This window comes from Copidosoma floridanum, unplaced genomic scaffold (genome assembly GCF_036245765.1).
Source record: "Copidosoma floridanum isolate Cflo_tuat_1 unplaced genomic scaffold, Cflo_Japanese_pri ptg000004l, whole genome shotgun sequence".
Taxonomy (NCBI): domain Eukaryota; kingdom Metazoa; phylum Arthropoda; class Insecta; order Hymenoptera; family Encyrtidae; genus Copidosoma; species Copidosoma floridanum.
Window position 1 is genome coordinate 31,259,081 of NW_028321881.1, and position 19,818 is coordinate 31,278,898.

Below are 19,818 nucleotides of genomic sequence, written 5' to 3' on the forward strand. Positions count from 1 at the left end.
CTGCTCCATGTGGTGGTTGATGTTTACGTAGATATAACCTTTTATTGTACTTAATGATAGTTAATATCAATCGCTAAACAATGTCCACGAAATGTATATTATAAGTTAATAAACACTTTAAATAAAAGTTTACGCATTACGCATAACTATTTATATTCTAAATCGTATGGTTTTTTTATCAAACTGCACTTCTTTGTTCCGAAGTAAAAATATATTTGTTCAATTCATTCACAATAAACTTTTGAATACATTTCTGCTTGGCGCGTTTTTTGCAGACGACATTCTAACCAGCATTATACGGAGCAACCTATATATTTCTTATTTTTAATTGAAAGAGTGATAGTTAAACTACATGTCTCTAGTTTTTTGTTCATGTAGAAAGTGGTTTGAGAGAATTATGCAGAGATTTCCGGTGAAAAAAGTACCGTCTCTATAAGAAGCTATGTATAAGACGCTCATTTGTAACGCGTTTTACTAAAAATTTTCTGGAGCAACCTATGCTGACATTTTGCACAAAGGTAAAAAACATACTCATTGACCGTGGATTTCAATTTCATCCATTTCACAAGTACTTCGATAGGTGTGTTGAGCCTCGTTAAATGGTAGTTAATTCGATATGTTCAGCAATCAGTAATGTTTTTCGTGATGAGAACATGAACTAAAACTTTTCGTACAGACTGTTAAAGTTAGTAAATTTAATTTTTATTTATTATATTCGCTAGTTTATACTCCGAAAATATTATCAGTCTACTTTCCAATTACCACCAGGGAGCATAAATGATATTGTTTAACAAGTTATGATGATTGCCTGATCAGCAGAATTAATACATCTTATCAGGTTCGGTGTATCAAAGCTGATTTTTTATACTCCTATTTTATATATATAATAGCTAGCATAAGTCCTAGGGCAATCGTCGGAGGACGTTCCTTTATTCTTATGCAAGGACATGCATTCAAGCAGTGAATCAAAAGAAAAAAATCTACAAAAATATCTATAGATATACACACACGCACACACACACACACACACACACACACACACACAAGTGCACTTAGAGAACATTATTACTACTGCAGCACCATATGGAATGACCACTGCACCGTACTATGGAGTACCACAGCCCTCATAATTTGAAATCACTGCTCTCCTATTTGGCGCAGCTATGAACCTAAAAGTGTGACAGCAACGTTGCCAGTATGGTGGATTACTAACCTTACCAACTCAGGGACGGTTATAATTCATATTTTTCGTGCGATAATAACTGCTCAATCGCTATAGCATTTATACACATATAATGTATTCTATACATAGAGGGGAATGTCATCTGAATGATAAAATGCGGTTCATAAATTTAAAAAAAAAAAGTATAAATTAATTTATATTTTTATCGTTATCTTTAGTTATACGACAGTTCAAAATATGGAAACAGCTGTTTTTTGTGCGGATTTGTACATGAAAATTTCAATTTTTCGTTCAGAGGTCCTTTAAAAATGATACATGTTGATTTTTTGCTACGTTTAGGTCTTCGTTTTTCTGAAAAACGACGATAAATTTTCTGAAGTGGCTTTTCGTTTTTTTAAGCAACTTTTTAAGGAAATTTATGTAATTTTCAAAATCAAAAGCGCTAGAACTAATGGCAGGGCCAAATTTTTTTACATCATTTGGCAGATAAATTAGATTGTGGACGTTTTAAACAACGTATCTTAAGGTGGCTCCAGCACCTAGTGCCGTATCAAAATGGGGAGACTAAAAATTAATCATTATTTTCTTTAAAATATGGTATAAAATTATCGTAGAGACTGTTGTAAGCCATATTCTACATTTTATCTGTTACTTTAGTGAGTTAATATAAAAAAACAAAAAAGTTTTATGGTGCCCTAATTGATGAACTGTTACGGTACGCTCCTAAGTTCAAGAGTAGTTATACCTATATATATATGTACTCTGCAGAATACAGACAGCTGAGAGCTGACTTGCACTCGCAACTGTATACTTAGTCTCCAATTATTTAAAGATTTTGTTCGATAACAAGACTTTTTTCTCATGTCATCGAAAACTGCGTAATAATATATACAAGATAGTTTATTTTTTACACCTTACGGGTTATTTATATAAGTGCAGCAGTAGGTTGTATATCGCGTAAGCTTGCATTTCCTATCTAACCCGTCTTAAAACTACGATTTTGTAAGCATGATTTCTTACAATTTTCATCGTCAACCTTAATTTTTTTTTTATACGAATAGAAAGATGGGAATTCAAGGAATATAATTCAATTTTATTAACCTCGGTTGGGTTATTTATAATTTTAACATTGAGGCCACTGGAGCCACCTTAAGCCATATAAATGTTTGACTTGATCAAAAAAATAAATTAATAGTTCTTGAGCGTAATCATTGTACGTATAGCATAACTTAGGATCACACAGTATTCGAACTGCACAGCTTAAACAATTAAAGTCTAAAATTTGGTCTTTTGAAAGAGGATACAGTAATACTATCGGTCCACCATATGCTAAAAAAAGTAGAACTGAGTCGCTTTTCATCTATTAATCTCCAACAGACTTGTTGATTTTCTATTGAATTCAACTGGTACGAATCGTGTAAGATTAGCTAATGAGGAAGATAAACAGTCAACATCTTAAGCTGAAAATTTTGGATCTACTGTCATCCATAAGACTGATAATATGTTAGTCACACCTAAACAGACCAAATGCATAAAATCCAAAGGAAACTGTTTCACCATATCTATTGGTAAATATTCGAATGGTGATGTGCCACGGTGGTGGTGTTCTTAAAAGCAAGCTCTGAAATTCTCATTTGTTCTCAAAATTGCATGCTCATTTAAAAACACCATTCGACCTTGAAAATCTCATTCCTCTATACACTTCCCGCAACTAAAGTAGCCATTGTACTGCTTAGTTGCAGTACAAAAACTCCTGGCAGCGCTATGGCACACGACACATCTTAAAAGTACCTTGTAAATTTTGTTGTTATGTAGAAATCCATCGACACTCAATTTTACATACTCTTCAATGAAAGGATTAAGATAAATTTCGTCAAACGATGGCATCTACATACAACGACAGACGCCAATCAGAAATGAAGGAGGATCGTTATTCACTACTCTACCTTGTATTGGCCACATGGTTTTCTTTGTTGACTTTGTAACCTGCATACCGTCTTGAGTGAAGAACATGCTAGCATATCTTGCAATGCTTTTTCCAGTCCATAGTGAAAATATTTACCTGGATGACAGGGAGTTATTATAGTACGTCTTCGAGTTCCCAATACAGTTCTTGCATCTTTTGGCAAATCTTCATGCCCAACTAGACATAAAATCTTTAAAAGCTTACTCACGTCTTCGCGTCTAATCGACGGGCTATCAACGTACCATTGTTGCAATTGAAATTTCAAATCAAACGTATTCTCACCTTTAGGTTCACAGTCACTTCTTTCATAAATGTCTGATGTTTTGTTGCATCCGTCTGAAGAGTCACTATCACCACCTGACAATTCATCTATGGTAAGTAATGCAAGAAATGTTTTATGTTCATGATTGTTTATTTCATCTTCATCAAAATTAAACTGATGTTACAAAAATTTTCTGGTTCTATTGATTCATTTTCAATAGCTATTAAATCTGTATTTTCTTCTGATTCAATTACTGCTATCGCATTTTTTTCTTGATGTAACTGTAATTTATGTTCTATATCATGCAGATCATCATCTAATTTTTCTGCAAAACGTCTTAACTGTTGTCTTTGTAATAATTGATGACAAGATCTTCTTTTAGACATCTGCAAAAAATTCACTAAAATTATGTCTATTATTAAATTTAAAACTTTTTATTGACACATTTACCAATTAATCAGATTTACATGAAACATGCTTATAACAACTAGCTGTAGGTCTCGGGACCCACGACAGATATAAAACATTAAAAAATATGTTATTGAACTTGGTGGTATTTGATTGTCTATGATGGAAATAATAGTTAATAATAGTTTCGTTAGATAAGTGCCATCGTCTCTAGAGCTAATTTGCGTCGCGAGGGACGTAAGGCAGCCACGGAGCAAAGGCGCTTATGTGGCGAATCCTATTTTTTCTACCGAGCGCACACCAGCGTTTAAAGAACGTACGAGATAGAAAAAGTGTTCATTTTTTTGACTCTAAATTAAAAGTGCTTATTGATAGAAAATTTTTCGCCCTACACGCTGGTATTTTTATTTTTTCTGTATATTAAACCGTTAAAAGATATAAGCAAAACGAGCTTTAAAACACAATTTTACACAATTCTGACATTATTAGATCACTCAAAAATAATCATAACAATTTATTTTGAAATCAGCGGGCTCAATTATATATAATATAAAAAACGCCCAACTATAGATTAATTTTATAATTTAGAAGTTTCTTGGTTGGCGTCCATAAATAATAAGAATAAAGATTGGATTGGCGTGCTGCATAGCGCAATCGATAAGGTCCCCGAATACCAATCCTAAATATGTAGTTAGATTCTCGGAGTCAGTATAATTTGAAAATTATATTTACACATATAATATACTAGCAGCCCCCCGTCTCGGCTTCGCCCAAGACTTACTAAATGAAACACCGTAGTGAGTTGACATGTTTGTAATGTGAAACATTTTCAGTTAGAAATTTTACACATATTCCTGATACATCTCAGAACAAAAATCTTTTTATTAAAAACGTATTTTTTCGGAATCCATATAGTTAATTTGGTCAAATAATAAGGTGTAAAAATTCAAAACAATAATTATGCTGAAAAAAACCGTGCGTTCTTTATGCCATAAAATAATCGGTGGCCATAAGAAGCCGTTGATTTACAGTTTCTTCCGTGTAATTCACAAAAATGGCTATTTTTTAAAGCTGTTAAGATTTTGAACCCCAAAAAAATTTATATTAAAAAAAATTTTTTTCCTCATATCTCACAACTTTATTACCAGAGCAACAAAGTCCTGGACCTTAAACCCTACATTTTAATTGCCACAAAAACACAAATACATTTTCTACTCATTAAAAAATCTTAAGTAGGATCTTTAAAGATTTCAGAGATTGCTGTGAGGGTACAATGAAAAGCTGATCTCTCACGTATTGGACTCTTTAGTTGTCGATTTTGACGCTGCTGTTTCAATCTCGATAAATTTTCTGGGTCAGTTTCTTGACGCCTAAGTGAAATTGTATTTATTAGATACACTTGAAGTTTTTCTTCCAATTCACCCTCTTGCGACTTTTGGCATGCTTAAAATTTTTGTGACCCCTAAAAGCTGTTTTCTGTCAACTTTGTAAAGTTCTAATATATTTGTTGGCAAGGTAGTTCGACGTCCGATGGCCCTAAAAAAGACCGGTGAGCTTCTTAAGTTAACTCTTTCTTGACTGCAGTTAACAGCAATTGTGACTGCCTGGATACCCCAGTCAGGGTGATCTTCTCTGGCCTGCTGCTAAAAACCCAGACTGATTGGGAGAAAAATTACAAAGTCCGAAGCTTTGGGGCTAGTTGTAGTGCTCTTTCCCAACGTCTCCCGGTATAACGTCGAAGACGTTGGTGTCTAAAGCACCTTTTTTATTTGCAGATTCAGTTGTTTTGGTGATCTTAGATGGGGAGATTTGTTAGTGATACTTGTCCAGTAGAGGCTGTTCCGTTGGCTCAATTTTTTTTTCTTCATAGCTGTTATAGGTTTGCCCAGTGCACACCTTGGAGAGGATCAGTGATTCCTGGTTGAATGCTTAGAGTCGAGAGGGTAATATAGAGTCGTCGGTCACCGGGTTTTCCAGCCTTGCGAAGAACAACTCCGCAGGTGACGTCTGCCAGTGAATAGCTGACTTGGTTTAATAGTGCCCGTCTTTAGTTAATATAGTCTTTTAGTCGACGAATCGCTTCCGGAAATGGTAATAAAAATGTATTTGTTGGCAAGGTAGTTTACACTTAGGTGGATCCTAAAAAGAACCGATGAAATTGTTGGTTCAGTAGGGAACGTAAATACTTATAATGGCCCTAAAAAGCGCGAGTGGTGACACTTCCAGGCAATTCTTTATTATTATTCCTGATGATGAAGAGCTGGCTACAGGTAGCTTGATTTTTACCCTGAGAGTCTCGAAGTACGGAGACTGTGATGGAGGGAGGTACGCCGCTGACCAAAGAATATCTCGTCTCGGGTCGTTCCCCGGATAACCAACCGCTCATCGTTAGACGGGAATATGTGGGTAAGCGCGTTGGGGACGCGACGACCAACAAGGTAGCCATTGTGGCTGCCCGTGCCCCTCAGGGCTGTTTTCCCTTGCTTACATTTGTAGCCAGGCATTCTCTAACTGCACCAGGTGGGACTGCCACACAACTCTCAAAAGTTAATGCAGAATGTGCTCTGGCTAGATATGTCTACTGCTATTGTGGCAAAGACGGCATCGGTTGGAAATAATTTTTTTTTTTTTTATCGCACTCGTCGAGATTCAGGGTGAATGAACACTTAGGTCCTTTCGCCCTTAAAGAAGAGTGTCGTCCATAACCGGGATACCCAGCTGCAAGACTATCATCAGCATACTCTGTACAGCTCGTTGAACTGCCGTAGTACGACTGCATCACCATCGAGACGCTCTGGCGTTTTATAACCGCACTTTTTTAATTATGTTAAAGGTAGCTTCGATTTTATGTCGACGCCACCTAGCGGATTTTACTGAACTAAAGTGAAAAGCTGGCGTATTTTTGCAAAACTTTGAACTCATTTATTGCTATTTTTATTAAATTTTTCAGGATAAAAACTATACTAAAACCATCTAGGAAGTATCATGAATCAGTGTGCAAAATTTCAGCAAAATCGGTTCAGTAGTTTTTGCGGTTAGCGATTACAACGGTTTTAGCGACTTTTCTTTATATATTAGTAAGATATATGGTGAGAATCACGTCAACTGTCCCAGCGCCGCGGTGGACGGCCCACGCGGGCGTCAAACACGACGTTTTCAACTCGTCGTTTCGGTGTCAAAACATAGATAAAAAAATTATCTAAAAACATATTCTTACGTATTTTTTCCTCAGCTTTCGAGTGGTGGCATCAGTTTTTCGAAAATTTTTCTCCCATAACCTCGAAAAATGCACTTGTTTAAAAAACACGTTTTATCTCCATGATCTTTAACTTTTGGAAATTTTTTGATAGTCTAGATCGAAAGATGAGACATTTTTACGTATATATCGACAATAAAAAAAGAGGGGTTTCTCGTTTTTATAACGTATTTAAACGACGAACGAGACGATGCGAGTTGCGGCGCGGCGGCGGCCGGGCCACGCGCGGCAGCAGCGCGTCCGCCGTGTGTCGTCTGCTATGGGAGTCTGTTTGGCTATATAATATATAATGTAGTAGTGGCGATTTAAACAACAATTAGTTAACCAGGGTTTACATTGGATAAATCATAAATGTTTTGAAAATTAATATTGATTAAATATAAAAATTTCTTCAGCTTCTAGAGAACCTAATAATAATTTTCGAAGTTTTCCGAAATTGGGACAATCTAAACATTTTCCTAAGAAACAATTTTCGGAAGGATTGTCGCAAACAATGGCGTTCAAACAGTCCGTGGAATTTTTAAGAGGTGTTGCCTTGGGTGTCGTTAATTCTTCTAAATTTAGTGCATCTAGCATCAGTTTTACGTTTTCGTGATGCACGCATACGCAAACGTTATGCGTGCCACTACTTCCGGGTAAGATACAGTGAGGAGGTCTGAGCTGTACGGATTTCGTGAGACCCACTTTGACATTTTTATGCTCTTCTTTAAATAAAATGAATAGCTCGTTCAAATTTCCTAGTAATAATCGTTTTTGTACATGAACACGTTGACCATTATCCTGTTTCACAGAAACATAATCTTTTAATCCAGGCATCAAGCGGCTGACACTGTCACGCTCGTAAAAATTTTTTACGCAGACCTCAACATCAGCAGATAAAACTTTTCCTTTTTTTTTATCGGGCCATGAGAGTATGCCACGTTCTGCAACTAAATTTAAAGCTTGCCTAGCTTCTCTATCTGTGAAACTAAATTCTTTCATAAGTTCTCTTCGGTTCCAAAATTTCGGGGCGAGGGTGAGCAACGTGATTCTCTCTCGCTTATCGTTAGATGATGCAAATTTCTCCTTCTGCCGCGGCTCGCATCGTCTCGTTTGTCGTTTAAATACGTTATAAAAACGAAAAATCCCTCTTTTTTTATTGTCGATATATACGTAAAAATGTCTCATCTTTCGATCTAGACTATCAAAAAAATTCCAAAAGTTGAAGATCATGGAGATAAAACGTGTTTTTCAAACAAGTGCATTTTTCGAGGTTATGGGAGCAAATTTTCGAAAAACTGATGCCACCACTGGAAAGCTGAGGAAAAAATACGTAAGAATATGTTATTAGATAATTTTTTTATCAAAGTTTTGACACCGAAACGACGAGTTGAAAACGTCGTGTTTGACGCCCGCGTGGGCCGTCCACCGCGGCGCTGGGACAGTTGACGTGATTCTCCCCATATGTGTGTGTACGTGTATGTATATGCCATATATACAATACATATATGATTTTTAATTATTATATACTTTTCTATATAGCTATAATAATACAGGTATTACACTTTACAAACGAGAGGTGCAGTAGTAAGCGCGTGGAGAAATAGAGAGCCGAACTGAGTTTAACCGGAGATCGTGCCATCGCACAGGTCGCTTCATCGCGTCGGTCGAACCCCCAAGCACGCTAATAGATGTTTCACATCAAAATTTCTTATAATTTCCCGTTGAATAATGAACTCAAACTCAACAAGTTAGGAAAAAATTATCTGTGGGGTGAGCGAACCAAAGTTGGCTTTGTAAAGGCTATGAAATCGTTTGAAACAAGTAAGCGAAAAATCCTTTGCAGAACGAGAGATCAAATGTCGGCGGCGTGAAGTCATTTTTTTGGCAAAGGGGTTTTCACTGACAACTCCTTCTCCAACTTCTGGTGCGGCAACGGTAGTGCAGCAATTTAGGCTGCTCTCTCCTAGCCATAGTAATGCATTTCCTTTGCGAAAATTCACACCGCCACCGACTGGCAGAGGCAACCCATTGTCAATAAGATTTCATACTTTCTTTAATGTTTTACAACCTTTAAATGGCTATAAGAGTACTAACAGAATACCGGTACATTCCAATGACAATGGCTGTTTATTGAGGCCATGTGAGCGTTAAGAAGAATTTGATCACAACTTTTATATCAACTAGAGCTAAAATGAATGCACGTTTGAAACATTTTTGATTTTTGTTGTTTATAAGATATTACAATTATTTATTATGACGTTATGGTACGTTTACACACACACACACACACACGCACATATATATACATATATATATATATATGTATATATATATATATATATATATATATATATATATATATATATATATATATATATGAGCTCATGTTAAAGAAGAAGAAAAAACAAACTTGATGAATTTATTTCTCGAAATTTTTGGACGCTATGTTATTCAAATTTGATGATTGCGTCCATGCAATGTTTCATTACAACATACGTATTTTTTGAAAACATTTTTATTATTAAGTGAATTGTGCCCTAACTCTCTCGAGTCAGGAACAATTCAAGGGGCTTAAATTTTTAAAAGTATTTGTTAATCTTGGAGGTTTAAAGAGTATTTTTGAGACTAATACGAGATAAGACTTCCAAAAAATTTTTTTTGACATGTTAGCAGGGACTGCAAGATTACCGGATTTCAATCCATTAGATTTTCTTTTGTGGGGAGCAGTAAAGGACAGAATTTACGTCAAAATACGTAATCAAGAGAAACTTGAAAAAGTTATTGCACTTTCTTTCGAAGAGATTGTACCTGATGTATAACAAGGTGCTCAACGAAACTTTGTGAGACAACTTTAATAAAAAAACGGTTAAAAATTAAACAATTTGTATAAAAGACAGATCAAGTGCGCTTTGCGCACTTGTTAAAAACACTTTTTAATGATACCTATTTTTAAAAGTGGTCCTTTATTTACAAATAGCATTAACTGTTAGATTAATAAATTTCTTACACTTACAGTAAATTTATTTTTACCTTGCTAAAAAGGGACGGTGTTTTATACTCAAACTATACACTATAGCGTTATTATGTACATACTTAATATACCGTTTATTGCACAGCAACAATTTTTTTTGGCTTTCACTTTTATATATTGATCAAGAACTGTTGCCTACTAATGGTAGTAAAGACAAGTCATTTACATAAAACAGAGATGCAGAAAAAAATCTTATAAAAAAGTTTTAATATTCGATTATTCAATACTTTTTTATTCATAACTGTTATATAAATGATCTATTTGATATAAATGTAACAAAAAAAAAAAGTACATTGATTAATGTAACAAATTTCATGAAAAAAATGGTGAAAACAAAGCCTTGCATACTTTGTCTTGACTGAGCTGGTAGCATAAATAGTAAAATTAGTAGCACGAGCACAGCTTTTCAATACTGGAGCATGTAAGCATACCAGTTACATATCAGTATTTTATACTAATATTCTTATCTATAAAAGAGGCGACCGCTGGGGGAAACAATAAGAAAGAGTTAAACGACAAAAGGAAAGTAATATCTAATGGTATTATTTCACAAGATTATCACTCATAGTATAACGAACTGCATCATCCAGTACAGCATATTGTCTACGTACGCTTATACTCACGTTTACTATCAGCGTTAAGCTAATAATGCTTGGGATTCTAATTAACAGGGAAGTAGATTCAAACAAATGGCGAATTGAACTTCTTAAAATATCTCTTGCCTGCTAAAGCACAGGATATTTATTTATAGTCACTACAGTGTCATGTTGAGAAACCAAAAGCAGGCTACAACGAGTCTTTTGGTAAGTAATACAGGTCAATATTTTGTACGAGCCGTATATGCAGATTGATTGTTGCAGCTCTTATGTATAAGAGTTCTCAAAGTAGTTTAACTCTGCATTCTTATCAAAGCGAGCATGTAAAAACAGAGCAAAAGCTAATCTGACAGAATAAATAAAGCTGCTGGCTTTGCAGCAGCATGTAACAAACAATTGCGTCATACACTACACTGAGAAAAGTGGTGTTAGAAGAAGTGTTACAACTACAATAAAAATTACTATATTTTATAGGAAAGCTGAGACATACTCGCCATATTACAAAAATTACTATGCTACATTGTAAAACCAGATTGTATTAAAATTTGCTATTTCGACATAGTAATTTTTACTTTACTCAGAAAGAATTTTTACATTCAAGAGAAGAAAAATATATTATATGTATATTGGCCAGTGAATTATATGTTTATTAGAAGATTAATACACATATAGATTAAAATATATATAGATATATTTTTCTTATTGCACATAGATATTGATGTATTTTAAAAATATTTGTATTTTACAAAAGATCTGCAGCGACTGGGATTTGAACCGTCATCTTTGAGCTTCCGAGTCAGGCTCCGCAACCACTAGACCACGGGACATGATGTCTGCGTGAGTGTGAATAAAGTACTTGTAGAAACTTGTACTGTTTATCATACACACAATAAAGTTAAAAAATCAAAGGGTTTCCTCTAGACTAAGGTGTTAACAACGGATAATTAGTCGATTCAAAATTAGTTGTCGGCACGTATCAATTTTTAATCCTGATAATTAAAAAAAATGTGTTTTTCTTCATATTTACATTCGTCTAACCTCAAATTTGAAACTCAATAGGCGTGTAAAATATAATACCTATACAAAATTTTACTATGTCACATAGCAAATTCTACTTTAGAATGTGGTACGTTTTAAAAAAATTACAATAAAATTTATTATGTTGTGTAGCAAAAATTGTACCATCACAATTTTCACTATGTTAGACATAGTAATTTTTATTATGCCGTAAAATAATTTTTGTAGGGCTACTGCATAATAAAAATTACTTAAAATATAATAAAAATTATTTTTAACGTAATAATCGAACATAGTAAGTTTTACTAAACTGAATAGCAATGCAGTGGAATGAGAAATTTTACTATGTCACAGAGCAAATTCTACTTTACAATGTGGTACGTTTTAAAAAAATTACAATAAAATTTATTATGTTGTGTAGCAAAAATTGTATCATCACAATTTTTACTATGTTAGACATAGTAATTTTTATTATGCCGTAAAATAATTTTTGTAGGGCTACTGCATAATAAAAATTACTTAAAATATAATATAAATTATTTTAAACGTGATAATTTTGCGTCATCAGGTGAGTATAGCTTAGCTTTCCTAAAAATATAGTAATTTTTAGTACAGTTATAATAATTTTTTTAACACTACTTTTCTCAGTGTACTTTAGAAAATATAACATCTCCTGTATAATTTTTACGAATTGAAGTACTTGTACATTGACTTATCATTAAATCTACTCATTTAGTATAACTAAAAGTATTTTATGCCCACGGGCACCAAGTAATTACACAGGCTGAAACTGCGGCCCGAGGCAAAAAAAGGCTCTGCCATATTTTTTTCTCGTTGTAAAAAAATATTCCTTATATATCTTTATCTAAAAAAAAGAATGATACTGAATTTTGCTTGAAGCGATGTGCGATATTAATCTTTGCCTCAGGAAAGAAGTGATATCTATTGCAAGGGGGCACTCTTTATTACGAAGAAATTTATAATTTATACTCTTTATTTATATTTATATCCTTTTATGTATTTTACCTGTACTTGAAGTTTCTAACAAAAATACGAAATTCACCAAGCAAAATTCAAAGAGTTAGCGCGAAGGACACGATACGCGCAGGATTAGATATGCGCAAGGATCATCAGCGAATATGGAGAATCGATTTTGCACAGAGAGATAGCGTTGATTGCGGTGGCGAATCATTTTCAAGTCGGCTATAAAAAGCGCCGACGCGCAAGGAAAAATTATCCTTTCCATCGAGTCTAGAACTTGAACACCCGCTGCCTATCCAGACCTGGAACTCTCCCGTGCACCTGTAGAAACCGCGACGAGCACACACTGAGAGGAAGAGGGTCAGAAACGAGAGCCAGAGCCGATAGCATCATCGTAAGTATACCAGTAGTTTATGTATCAATACTGTTAACTGGTACCTACTCGGACCTTCAGTGCTAGACCGCTTGAAGCGTGGTGACGCCGCACTCTCAAGTAGTCAAAGCACTAGAGATAGCGATGGCGCTCCTCGGATGAAGCCCCAGGGTCGATCACTTAAGTCATGTTCAAGACACCCGGGGCCCCGAGAACGACCTAGCTCTACGTGACTTCCTTCGGATAGGTATCAAGGCCGTACTAACAATCTGCAGATGTGCTAATAATCTACCATAGTCTAATCCAGTGTCAGTAGAAAAAAATTTGCCCGGAAATATTTAAACGGCCTTACTGATAGATACAGAAAATCAAAATTAAAAGTGTAAATTTTTTTTAAGCGCGAGATTCAAAAGGGTTCTACCGTGGTTACAACACGTTGATTTAAAATTAAAAAATCTTGATTGTCAATGTAAAATTGAGCTTATTGTTTGATTAATACTAGTGATTTATATAGTGATCGAAATACGATTTCCTTATAAAATAAAAGTGAATAATTGCACGAAAGAAAGAATTAATTATACTTATTTGAAATACCTACCCCTCCACAGGTGATAGCGAGTTCTAAGATTCTTTGAGTCTGTTTAAAAAATTTAAAGGCTAGTTCATAAGATGACTTAGTAACTTTATTGTGATTTATTTTAAAATAAGAATCAAAATTCATATAAAAAAATTTCTATTTTAAGCTAAAATTGGCCACAGAAGTAAGTAATATGAAAAGACTAAGAACTTTGTTTTTGTGGACAGAGAGATCTTAAAAATTTCCTGAGAATGACATTAAGTTACAGAACAAAGAAAAGAAAATTAGTATACTCTCCTTTTATCAAATCAAAATATCAATAAAGTAATAATTGATAAAATCACTGTGAATATCGCAGGGATTAGTAGATTATTTGACAAAATTATATGAAATTTAATGAAAACCACTTTGAGTAAATTTTCTTCAAACAATCGGCAATCCGAGTGATCTCATTCTTTTACACTGGACAATGAACCCGCCCGATAAATGTCCGATATCAATGTTTGGCTCAAAAGGAAAGCGATATTCATTCTTGCCTAACTTAAAAAACAACATCAATCAATGCTCGAAGTGAAGATCAATGATATTCATCGCTGTAGGGATATGCAATTTATAGTCATCGCTTGAAGTAATGTGCTATGTCGATCTTAGTCACAGAATAAAGTAATATTATCTTTGCCCAACAGACCAGGTGATGTTAATCTTCACCTAAAGAGAAGAGTGTTACGGGTTTATTCTTGAGGCAGAGTGTGATACTGATCTTTGCTTCAGAAAAAAAGCGATATTCACTTTCGTCTCACTAAAACAACCATTCAAGTTCATTCTCGAGAAGTAGGTACAGCGACATCATATTTTGCAGTAGGGAATATGCGATACTAATCTTAGCTTAAAAGCAAAGTGCGATATTAATTTTTGCCTCAGAAGAAAAGCGATATCTATCTTTGCCTGTGGATGAGCAATATCTATCATGCAGCTGAAACTAGCAGATATACATTGCAGCAGCGATAATGTCAAATAACAAATTCTACCTTCAGTACCCTTCAAGCTAAAATACGCACCCTAATATATTACTAAATTAGGAAAGTATCTGGTCTAGTTTTAAGGGTACCCCAAGTAAAATTTGTTATTTGACGGTATCACTCCTGGAATTTGTCTGCTAGTTTTAGCTTCATATCTACCCCTGCCTAATGATAAAAGTAATACCGATCTTCACTTGAAGCCAAGAGCAATATTGATCTCTGCTTGTGGCGGAAAACAAGATTTACCTTTGCTTAACTAAAAAATCAATACTAATCTATGCTCAAGGTGTACATCGATGTTATTCTTTGCTTCAGGGGATATGCGTCAATAGTTTTCACTTAAGGCAAGATATGATATTGATCTACTCTCAGTTACCTTCAGCTTTGTAATCAGGATTTTGACCTTTAACAACAGATCGAAAGTGTATTTAATATGTATTAGAATCACACGAAAAACTTTTAACATCATTTTAATTACGTATTTTTACTAATAATACTTATAATGCATACAGAAAAGGAAAAAAAAGAAGGAATCAGACATCAAAAAAGGAAACTGGCTATGACATATAAAAAATCTCCTAGGATTTCAAGAAACTTTAATGATAGAGTAAATAAGTACACGTACAGAGAGGAAAGGGAGAGGTGACTTCTCAGTAGGAGATAAAAATTTGGATGGAAGTCCAAACACGGAAATCACAAGAAATAAAGTACTGAGATGTTGAAAAAAATGAATAACAATAAGGCAACATCCTGCAGGAGAGGACGGAAATAGTGGAAGACTGAAAGGTTGCACAAATATATCTGATACATTAAGCAGAAAACGAAAATGACGTTAGAAACTACAGAGGAGTATCGTTCCTTGGAACCGAGTACGAGATGCTTATAAATATACTAGCAAGAAAACTAAGGCAATTGTTAGAAACAGAAAAAAAAAGCTGAAAGGAAATCAGGCAGGGTTCAGAGAGGACGTAAGTGCTAGGGACCATACATTTAGCTTTAACAGAATAATAAATAATAAACTGAAAAAATAAGGACGGCAAAATATACGTAAGATAGTAAGTTCACTTTTTAATTGAAATTAAGGTATATTCTAAATGTGTTGGAATAAAAAAAAAACGTTTTCATAGATACCTTGGTACAAAAGAAAGATGTTCGACAAAAAAATAAGGCCTTGCCAGGCATTTTTCAAATACATATAATTAATTAAAGTCGTACAGTTTCAAGTTTGTAGAGTGCAAGAGGAGGTGCGTGGTAAAGGGGGGAACATCTGTGCGGGCAGGGGTGACTCCCCGTTCCTCGCCTCTCTGAATGATACTCCCAGACCTCCTTAAAAAAGGAGTAAGCTTAGTAAAAGGAGAAAAATGGTTTTTTGAAAACCAGTCGTCGGAGAATACAAGAACTTGGGATTCTGGTTCATAACCAAAAACACGCCCTCGGTCGATAAATTGCAAAAACAACAAACAAGATTAAAAAAGCAATGAATACGGTATGGGGGATCTGAAAGAGTAATAGTATAGAAAGCTTATACAGAAGACTGTCATTATGAGATGCAATAGTTAAAGAAGCTTCTACAAAGTAGAAATATAGGAATAGAGAAAATGGGAAGAATCTGAAAGAACACAGGAAAAGTTTTTAAGATGGCCCTGGGTATTGGCAGAAACACACCAGACCATTCTTGGAAATTGAAAGCTAACAGGAAAAGTTTTGAAATAAAATCAATGAAAGGGGCAGAATAATCTGTAATAGAAGTAGCAAAAATGAGAGAAGAAAGATTATCTAAGATTTAACTAGATGGAATTCCAAGAATGTAGTATCCGAATGGCAAAGCTAATACATAGTTGATAAGTTTAGATATTAATATACATGTACTAGTTATGTACAATTAATAAGTTTTGATAGCGGTATTCATGTACTATTTATGCACAATTTGTAAGTTAAACAACAATATAATAAGAAACAGTGATACTTTTCATAGATTTACGTACATGAAATGAGCAATAAATAGAGAGAGAGAGAGAGAGAGTGAAAGCGAGAAAATAATTCAACTCAAAGAATTAAAAGAGTATTGAAGATAATGGAAGACCAGGAAATTCAAGCTAACTGGAAAAAATAGAAAAGTCAAGATACTGTAACCAGTACGAAACAGAAGTGAAAAAAAAAACAAGAACAGAAAACTCCTGGAAGAATAGACAAATAAAAAGAGAAATAAAAGAACAAATGAGCAAGGTTGAAATTTAAAAATGTAGGAAGGACAGGTAAGAAGGATATCAGGACGAAAGGTGCAGAGCATGCTAAAGAGAACCAGAAAGAATAGCACATTTTTGTATGCACGAGAGTAAAGAAATAATTTAGTGAGACATGGATCAAGGAAGAAGACTAAGATCATTTTTATTTATAGAATGATTAAGGCTAATAGTAGCGGCTCAAATATCCCGGAATAAGATTCTGAAACTACCGAAAGAGGATCCGATTAAAGAAATTTCCAGATTTAGTAGAGAAGCAGGCAAAATTAAGTTGATTAAAAGTTGAAGAGCTGCAAAGAGGAAGTTCTAATAGCTAATAAAGAGGGTAAGTATACTTTATTCAACACCGTAGTCTAAAAATTAGTATGATAAAAATTAAATAATGTAATTTTAGATGAATACTTTATTCTAGAATAAAGTAAAACAAAAGGTAAAATAAGCAAAGATATCGGAAGCGAAAAAGGAAAAAAAATGTATATAGTTGAATAAAAGAGTTTAAAAGATAAAAGAAAATATACATGTAAAAAAGAATTTTGAATTCTATAAATTGAAAATGAAAAAATCCTTTTAGTCGCTGTTTATTGGCGGAATAACTTTTAGGAAAATTTACCCAAATTAAGCGAATAGTACACAACATAATGTACAGACAGACGTAGTTAGACTAAAATAAAATAAATAATAATGGAAAATTACGTAAGATTTTCTAACATTTGAAAGAGAAGTAGTAAGTAAGCTCATGAAATACTGACATAACTTACTTATCGTAGGCTGCCCAAGTAACCTAGCTGAAACTGTTGAAAACAGTATTTCTAAATTTAGACTTAAGACTATCCGACTATAGACTTAATAATCACTTAATTGTTCATTTAATATCAAGAATTCTTATCACATTTAGTTCGAGTCATTGTATGAGATATTAGGTTAACTTTTTTGGCTATCGTGGCACACTACGTATGACCTTGTTTGCGCCCCGTGACGATGACATACTGTGATCATCTGTGGTTAATTCGGCAGTCTAGAGTGGACTGCGGCAGAGCCCCACTTAGAGTAGATTGTAAGATCACTTCTGATCGAACAATGCTTGCTCCATATATATATATTCCATAAGTTTCTGATGAATATAAGCGCTTTTGAAAAACTGGTCTATGTTGACCCAAAACTTTTATATAGCCTATTGTCCAAAGGGCTTTTTCAAGTTTTTAAAAAAGTTTTATATAAATCTTGATGAAATTTTGTATAAATATTGAGGCATATAATAAACTGGTTCCATCGAAATGTTAAGTTTTAATATTCGATAAAATGCAAGTTATAGATTGAAAAAAAAATGTGTGTATATATATATATATATATATACACATATATATCTACAAACATTTTTTTTGTCAAATGCTTAGGTTCCTCGTTAACCGAAAAAAAAGTAATTTTTACTGTTTTAGACATTCTTTTAACGGTAATGCATGACTCCGATCCATATTTTCAAACGTATTAAGTTATTTGTATTGCCATTATCTACAAAACAAAAAAGAAGTAAAAAAACAGAGTTTGCCATTTTAATATCCAAATTTGCAAATTTTAAATTTGCTAATTCTATTTAGCTACAATTTATTATTGATTAAAAATTGATTATGAATTCGACGCCAAGAGTAAAAATTTAGTTATTGGACTAGTAAGGTGTGATTTGATTTTTTATTTTCCTTCTTAATATGACAACAGATCTTGGCAAAATCAAGCTCTATTTATTCTATAGGAAGTCAAGATTATGCGTCAACTCTTTTTTTGGCACAACAGCGTTCCAAATTAATCAATTATTGTAGAATCAGTAACGAAGCTGTTGTAAGATAAAGTACAAAGTTCATTAAAATATAATAAAATCTAGAAACCAATCAATAAATTTTATGTAACTTTCGAAAAAAAGAAGAGTTGTCGGACGTTCTTTAGTTCACAAGGAATAAATAAAGCTTAATCACACTTTATTATCCCAACCAGAACTCCATAGCAAATTATTCCCGATGTCCTAATCGTACTGAATTGGCACTATCGATAGTCGACATCTAGTCAGCGTTACAGTTCGGTACGATTAAGACAAAATTCAAAAGGCAATCCAGACCCCCAGGAAATTAAAAAATTAACTTTAATCCAAGCTCTTTAATGTTATAACCCAGTCTCCCTAGAGTCTTTAAGCAGGTTGGATCCAATCTTTCAGAGGGGAGGCGAAGCGGAGTCAAGGGTGTGGGAAGCTCACAGCATTAACGAAAGAACGTAATACAGCTTATTCCTATGAAATACATGCATCTATCTTATGAACCTAACCAAAGTTTATATTTTTATTTTAAAAAATCGTAATTTTCTCTCTGATGAGGATGGATACTGATAAAAATCAGAGGATCATATGAATCCGCAGAATTTGAAGTATCAAAAATATATTTTATGGCGATTTTTAGTAACTATTACTAAATTATATTACTTTTAGGTCAGTATGTTGTTCCCATAACAGCCCCTGTTAAATTGTTCATTTTTTATTGTGAAATATCTTAATAACCACATGGCTGAGATCGCCCAAAAAAATTACGTTGGTTTTTATGACACATAGAATGAATCAAAAACTAAATTAGAGCCCCTAACTAATGTCGATGATATGTATGCAACCTCCTTCACCCCATAGTCATATGTTATACTGGAGTCTTTAACAACCACATAAACCAATTCATCCCAAACCATTTCACCCCATAACCCGGTGACGAGTCTTTAACGCTAAGTAGGGGTTATAGAGATTTTCATACAACAGAGAAAGAGAGAAAGAAACATTGTACAACTAACCGTTAGAGAACATAAAATGGAATATAAACAAGGAATAAAATCTCTGAATTTTTCACACGTATTGTTATTTATAGCTTATAACTTTGTATTGTTAAGACAAGATTTTA

The 19,818-nt window shown here is 33.9% G+C and overlaps 1 protein-coding gene across 2 annotated transcripts in view; it reads right to left on the reverse strand.

Annotated features, from left to right (window-relative positions):
• The window catches only part of EMC6 (ER membrane protein complex subunit 6), a 32,720-nt gene that overhangs the window by 7,871 nt on the left and 5,031 nt on the right, over positions 1–19,818 (reverse strand). The gene's annotated exons all lie outside the window — the stretch shown is intronic.